Source organism: Dioscorea cayenensis, chromosome 16 (assembly GCF_009730915.1).
Source record: "Dioscorea cayenensis subsp. rotundata cultivar TDr96_F1 chromosome 16, TDr96_F1_v2_PseudoChromosome.rev07_lg8_w22 25.fasta, whole genome shotgun sequence".
Taxonomy (NCBI): Eukaryota; Viridiplantae; Streptophyta; class Magnoliopsida; order Dioscoreales; family Dioscoreaceae; genus Dioscorea; species Dioscorea cayenensis.
In genome coordinates, this window is record NC_052486.1 from 18,864,457 (window position 1) to 18,872,185 (window position 7,729).

Here is a 7,729-nt window from a genome sequence, read left to right on the forward strand (position 1 = left end):
GGGTGCAACTCCAGGTTATGACCTGAGGGAACCCCTCAATATTTATTAAAGGAGATCCTGACCTTGAACGTACACTTAAAATAAAAGGGAAAGAGCCTGTGCAAGAACAGTCTAATCTAGCTGATTTGGAAGTGGAAGAATTTGAAAACATGGCAGAACAGAATGAGCAACAGCGAATATTATCCGATTATGCCAGACCTTCAGTGTTGGGGACACAATCGAGTATTGTGCGTCCCCCGATTACAGCTTAGAACTTCAAGTTGAAGCCGGCATTTATCCACATGTTACAGCAATCCGCACAGTTCAATGGTTTGGCCGATGAGGATCCAAACAGTCATATAAAGAGTTTTCTTGTGGTGTGTGATATGCTAAAGATAAACGGGATGACGGATGATGCCATCAAGTTGCGAGCCTTCCCATTTTTCCTAAAGGGGAGAGCGAAGCAGTGGCTACACTCATTACCTAGAGCATCAATTACCACATGAGAGGAGATGGTAGAAGCTTTCCTTGCCCATTATTTCCCTTCCAGAAAATCCGTAAAGCTTAGGAATTAGATCTCATCCTTTGTTCAGTTGGAATTGGAGTCTCTATTTGAGACATGGGAAAGGTTCAAGGATCTCCTTAGAAAGTGCCCGCAACACGGATTTTCCAGAGTGGATGATTGTTTATACCTTTTACAACGGTTTGAACCCGAGTACAAGGCAACTCTTGGATGTGGCAGCAGAATGTACCTTAGGTAGAAAGACCCCGATGAGGCCAGTCAGTTAATTGAAGAAATGGGGTTAAATAGCTACTAATGGAATGCTAGGGAGAAGAAAAAGGTGGCCGGTCTCCATGAGATAGATGCAGTAACTTCATTGGCGGCTCAAGTGGAAAATTTGAGTAAGAAGTTAGATCTTCTAACTTCAAATAAACTAGCGGCCGTAATGAATTACAACGGGTGTGGTGGAGGACATGCTTCCTCCGATTGCCCGATCTCTATTGGTGATGTATCTTCGGTGGAGAACGTTGATTTTGTAGGTAATGGCATGAGACCTCAAGGAAACTCATATCGCAATACCTACAATCTGAGTTGGAAGAATCATCCCAATTTCTCATGGAGCAATCAGGGTCCGCCAAAGGCCATGGGGCCACCGGGTTTTCAACCACAACAACAAGCCCCGCATGTGGAAAACAGAGTTTCAGGTTTGGAAACCCGAATGAATGATTTGGAGAAGGCCTTCACTAGATTTGTGCAATCTGCAAATACAAGGTTTGAATCAGTTGAGGCTACACTTCGCAACCACACCGCCTCTTTGCATAATCTTAAAAATCAGGTGGGACGAATTGCGAAGTCTCTTTCTGAAAGGCCACATGGAAGCTTGCCGAGCAATACAGAGGCCAACCTTAGAGAGCAAGTGAAGGTGATCACTTTGAGAAGTGGTCATGAGGTTGAAGGTAGGCTTTCGAGTGAGATGCCAAAAGAACACGCACCCGAGGTAATAGAGGTAGAAGAGGGAACAAGCAAAGAGAAGGAGGTGGCACCCCCACCTTTCAAGCCAAGAATCCCTTATCCCTTTAGATTAAAAAATGACCAAGGGGATGAACAGTATAAGAAGTTCCTGAGTTTGTTCAAGCAACTCCACATCAATATTCCTTTTGTCGTGGCATTAGCCCCAATGCCTAAGAATGCGAAGTTCTTGAAAGACTTGTTGACCAACAAGAGGAAGTTGGAGGAGAGTACTTCGTGAGCTCTGATGCTTCATGCTCGGCGGTGTTGCAAAGGAACATGCCGTAACAAGAAGAAAGACCCGGGAAGTTTCATCGTCTATGTAGCATTGGCAATATGGGTGAAGAAATGGCATTGGATGACTCAGGGGCAAGCATCAACGTTATACAATACACCTTTTTTGGAAAGTTAGGCTTGGGTGAGCCTAGGCCCACTCGGATGACTTTGCAATTGGTGGACCGAATGGTGAGACATCCGAGGGATATCGTCGAAGATGTACTAGTCAAGGTGGATAAGTATATATTTCATGTAGACTTTTTGGTGCTAGACGTCGATGAGGATGTGGATGTACCCTTGATACTTGGGAGGCCGTTCTTACGGACTTCCAAGGCATTGATTGACATGGAGGGTGGAGAGCTAACTTTGAGAGTTGGAGATGACAAGCTCACATACCGTCTTGCTGAAGCCATGCAGCATTCTCTTGATTTCGATGATACTTTATACTTTCTAGACACTACTGATGAGATTGTTTATGAATACATGCAGGAAATATTCAATCCGGACCCGTACGAGGGTTTGTTCGATCAAGAGGAGGATGATGAAGAAGTAATGATGCTTGGTTCGACTGAAGAAGTACCATCTACCCCCGGGATCTTGAAGAAGGTGTCATGAAAAAATGAAGAGGGCTAGGAGACGCCACCGAAAATGCTCCAAGGTCGTTGGAGACGACGTGAAGCTAAGAAGTTGGATGAACCATTGCTAGGTGGCCCCAAGCCCCGATAATACACCCTCTACCTTCAAGAGATTGTGCTCATCATGCTTCCAAGTCATGGGTAAGAGGGCAACATTCATCTATGAGCCTCCGTGAGGTAAGACAAGGTGCGTCAAGCTTAGTGACGTTAAACAAGTGCTTCTTGGGAGGTAATCCAAGTGTTTACTCGCTTTTTTTCTTAGTTGAATAATGTAGTGTTTGCATGAATAAATAGTTGAGTGTTGGTGTCTTTATTTTTAGATGCTTTTGCTGCGATTTTATTTTAGGTCTTGAGGATTCATCGTGTGTTTTTCATGTGGATTTGGCGAAGTTGAGTACTTTGAGCTTTATTTTATGTTTTTTTCAATCGATAAAACTTGCTTAATAAGGCAGTGCTCGAAAAGCGCAAAACATGTTTAGAAATCTTCTATAGAGCCTCAGAGGTTTTTTTCTAAGGCATCCGTGGAAAACGACAAAGCGCAGTGTTATTTCTCGCACGCCTGCGGATTTGCATTGCGTAGCTCATCCGCAGAAGGCGCAAAGCGCTCGTAGTCGAAAAGAGCATTTTCCCGAGAGCGCACAGGGGCGTGCACCTACCCCTGTGCAGTTTTCCTATAGAGACGCACGGGCGGTACTTCCGCGACGCCTGCCGAATGCGCGAATTCCAAGAGATGCTAATTTTTTTCTTTAAAAACCCTTACGATTTCTTCCTCTTCATCTTCAACCACCGAAAACCGCCCCGACTAATTTCCCGCCGCTGATCGCTATGCTACGGGATTTCAAGCCAAATTTCATACCGAATTCAAGGTTTTCATACCTATCTTTTTCTTTTTTTTTTCTGTGAATCTTTATTCCCTCTTCTATTTGCCATTTCTTGTTTTAGTAAATTAAATGACTTGAGTTGCTTTAAATTTTGATTTAGAAGGGTCTATGCATGTTCAGAGAGCATTTTGACGTGGTTTTTACATTGTATTTTTTTGAAAATAGAAATGCTATCGCAGCGTGTCACACCCTCCGGATCCACACCCGGCATGGATAATTTCCACAAGTCCGTGAGGAATTCTCCAAAGATTCTACGATCGAGCTGCCTTTTGATCATCTCTTCACTATTACTTGCAAGCATGACACCGCACGCGAAGAAGCAAGAAGGAAAGCGCCCTAGGGAACCTTCACCCGAGTTGGCACACATTGTATTTTCGGATCCAGAGCATCAAGCTCTTGCTTCGAGCGACTATCAGGGCTTAGGTTTGGCCAATCCCATTTCACGAACCTTAGTGTGTTAAACGGGGTCCAGCAGGGTGATGAGTTTATTAGAGAGCTGGAGTCACTGATGGTTGTAGGAGGATGGTAGAGGTCGTTGTCTCATACAAGAGCAAGTTGTCCCGATCACGACTTTTGAGGTGTCAGGGCGCTTTTTGAATTTGTGGATGACATACAGTTTAGAGTGTTCGGTCATCAATTCGCTATGAGCATTTCTGAGTTTTCCATTCGCACGGGTTTGTACGACGAGGCATATATAGAAACTGAGGAGTATGGACATCTACCGACAGATTACCCGGGCACCTTGACCCCCACAAAGAAGCCTATCGTGTATTATGTGGACCGGGTGGTATGAACTGTGTGTCCAAAGCCACATGCTTATCTAGGCCGAGCTACGTGAATTTGTTTGCCGTCCTTAGCAAACTCAGGATGGCCGTGGCGACAACACTAGTGTTTTGTCACGGCAGGGACTACTTTATTTATATTCCATGGTGAGGTTCGTGCCCATTCATCTGGGGCACATTGTGGTAGAGTATATGCGGTACAAGGGCCACAGTAGGAGAGTAGGAGTATTATTTGCTGGTCCTTACATTACTAGACTCATACTGGGTATGGGGTTCGGAACTGCTATACGGCATGCCGATCAGATAGTTTTTTCTTCTCCACTTGGACTCGATACGCCCAAGATAATGGGAGTGGTACGCAGATATGAACCTGGAGTTTACATTTTGGCCACACCCACCACTTAGAGCACCGAGGGTGGAGGGGATGCAACAGGAGATTCTGCCCCGGCGGTGTCTGAGACCCATGATAGCAAGGTACCCTTTCTAGAGCCTATGATCGTATTGGGAGGCTCGAGAGCACCATGGGAATATTGTGGTCTGAGATCATTGAGCTGCGGATGATAAGGTCAGCTCAGTATGCTGAACTCATGTCCCGTTTCGATTTCCTATGACAGCTATTGCGATGTAGACCCCTCACTCTCACAAGATCTTCCTCATCACCTATACCAAAGACCGTGGACCCACCTTGTACTTCCTCACCACCACCACCAAAGCAGAGGACCCAGTAGCGCTTATTAATCGACATTTGATTTTATTTCCATTTCCTTACTTTTTATGCACTTCATTTTTGGACTTGTTCACTTAGAAAGGACTCTCCTTCCGAGTTTATTTTTCATTTTTACATCTCGAGTTGTATTCATTGTTCTATCTTTTATATACTCGAGTTATTTTTGTTTTTTTATTGAGCTTCACCGAACCCCCTCGTATGCGCAAGTGCATGGTCTTGTCATCTTGGGAATTGAGACTTTTGAAACTATGGGCACGGCCAAAGTGCTTCGACACTTGGCCGTGTGAGCTTCACAACCCGTTAGAACAATACTCCGAAGGAGTTAGCTTCATCAAACGCGACACTAGGAATCAGGGGAGTGTTGTTTTGATTGTTTCTCCCATATATATTCTTGATTGATATACATTATGAGTGAGCTTGCATGTGTACATTGGGGACAATGTACAACTTAAGTGTGTGCGGGAGTTTCATAGTGCACACATCTTTTCTATATATTCTTGATTGATATACATGCTCACATAGCCAATGGCGGTTCACCTTAGTTGCATTGATTATATTCTTGAGTTTAGAAGAACTTCCAACATTGAATGTTTTCATGCTCTATTTTTATTTGAATTTCTAGGAATTTTTGCCCGATTTACATTCGTTGTACTACTCACTCTTTAAACTCATTTGGAAACTCATGTTCAATGTTAATGGGACTAGTTATAGTTGTAAAAAAAAATGAAAATAAAAAGAAGGAACAAAATAGTTTTCTAGTTTATTTGGCATTTTGGGTGGAAAGAGCTACCACCTATGAAGTATGAAGCTACTCTCATAAGTCGGATATTAGTTATGCCTGACAAGATCCCCTTGCATATATCCCGCAAGTGCACGGGTTTGTCGAAGTAATAATCCCGGGTGAGCGGGGTCGAATCCATAGGGAGTAGGGAGTAAAGACACTTAATTCGATTCTTAGCTATGTGAAAGATCAATGATAAGGAGTGTGATAATGATTCAACTCTCAACAATTAAAAGCAACAAGTAAGATAGCAAAAGTAAGGAGGAGGCAAGGCAATCGATAAAGATGGGGTACTCGGATGATGCTTCACCTAGGATAATCGCTTCAAGTGCAAGAACTCTCTATTATGCTTCCTAATCAATGCAATGGTGAGTCATGGAAATCCTTACATACATAGTACCAAATCTAAGGTCAACTATGCCTAACTCTATTCATGTCCCGGAGGAGAGATTAAATAACCTCTCAACCTCGCACTCGAATAAAGTTGCAATGACCTCTAAGAATTCCAAGTGATAAATCGCTTCCTAATTATAGACCCTAACCCTTGGACCGGTGGAAGGTCCCTAGCCACGCTAAGCCCCTAGATACTAAGATCCCCTAAACACTTCACTCTATCGCACGCACAACTTAGTCCCCAGCTGAGGTTTATCCCTTTAGACCATTCACTCTATTATGGCCACAAAGAACTCAAGGAACGGAGGGTAGAATCTATCACGCCGGAGGGGAAATGGGACGCTCCCTGCACTCTCTCGATCACCCTCTCAACCCTCTCCAACCTAGTTTTTTGTCTAACGCCTGTGGTGTGTCACTCACTTACAAGGTTACCAACAAGAATCCTCAACCCTAGTGTCACACTAGGGAAATGTTCATACAATCAAGCATTCAAGGTTGGAACTCACAATAAACATCAATTTATTGAAAGCATAATAAAGAAGTTCAAAGAAATGAATACATCCTAGGGTTCACAATCACCCAAGTACCCACTAGCGGTTTAACTCTCCATGGAGCTAAGTACAATCAAAGAAATCAAATTTAAAAGCAATGAATCCATAAATAAACCCCCTCAATGGTCATGTTGATGGTCTTGCGGAGAGTCCTCTACTCGTCGTCCAAGGATTTCCTTGTCTGGTATAGGATACGCCTCGACGGAAGCTCCCTTACCAACCTTCTTCCTCAGGAATGACAATGTTGGAGCCATAGAACCTCTCCAAAACCTTGGCCAATACCCTCAAAACCCCAGCCAAGCCCCTCTCAGTTGGGGAAAAAGATGGAGAAAAAGAATACCAAAATCGGGGCTGAATCGGCTTTAAATAGGGCCGGAATCGGGCAACCCACGGCGCTACTGCAGACACGCGCCTTGTTGAATTTCCGCACGGTGTGGATAATTTCCACATGCCCGTGGGATTCTCTCGCTTCTCCGATTTTGCTGGTCAGGAATGATGGGTCGCCATGATGTTTGCTACGATGTTGTCAGCAATGTTCTACTACAATCTTCGCCTCGAATAACTTCCCAATTCCATACTTTCATCGGGTAACGCAAATGTGCACTCGCTCACGCCTTGAATCACTTGCTTCTTCAATGATATACATATTGGTGGAGCTCTTGTTCTTATATCCATATGTCGGAATGCTCGAGTGTGACTGCCTTTGTACCCCTCCAAATGGATGTGCTCACTCGAATGCGAGGAGGTTGGCACACACTCTAGCATCTCACACCTGTCTTATGTCTTCATGTTTGAACTTTAGCAAGATCTCCTAAAAAATAAGTGCATTATGATCCACATTGGCATATTCCTTCATACTCGGCCTCACATCGCTACCTGCGTAAAAGTAACATAAAAACACACTAATTAATGTAAAAAACCTGAGAAACGTAATGCTCAACATAAGGAATGAACGCTTCGCCTTCATATCGCACAAGCACTTATCAATGCCCTAATGAGAGAAAGAGCTATCTCATAGGATGAGTGAAAGCTACCACTCCCGGAGAAAGAGCTACCACCGAAAAGTGTGAAAGCCACCTTAGCGGCCGCTGGGAAAGGGCTACCTTAGAGAATGTGTGAAGCTACCACCGCCTAAGAAATTGGTGTTGCTTTTCTTGTCGTAGCTAAATAAGTCCCTTATACTTAGAGCTTTTGAGGAGTATACTTTGGGTTGA

The 7,729-nt window shown here is 43.9% G+C and overlaps 1 non-coding gene across 1 annotated transcript; it reads right to left on the minus strand.

Moving 5' to 3' along the window:
• Positions 1-539: 539 nt before the first annotated feature.
• Positions 540-646, minus strand: LOC120279898. Its single transcript, XR_005542200.1, has one exon. It is a non-coding gene; the product is annotated as a small nucleolar RNA R71 (small nucleolar RNA).
• Positions 647-7,729: the final 7,083 nt, after the last annotated feature.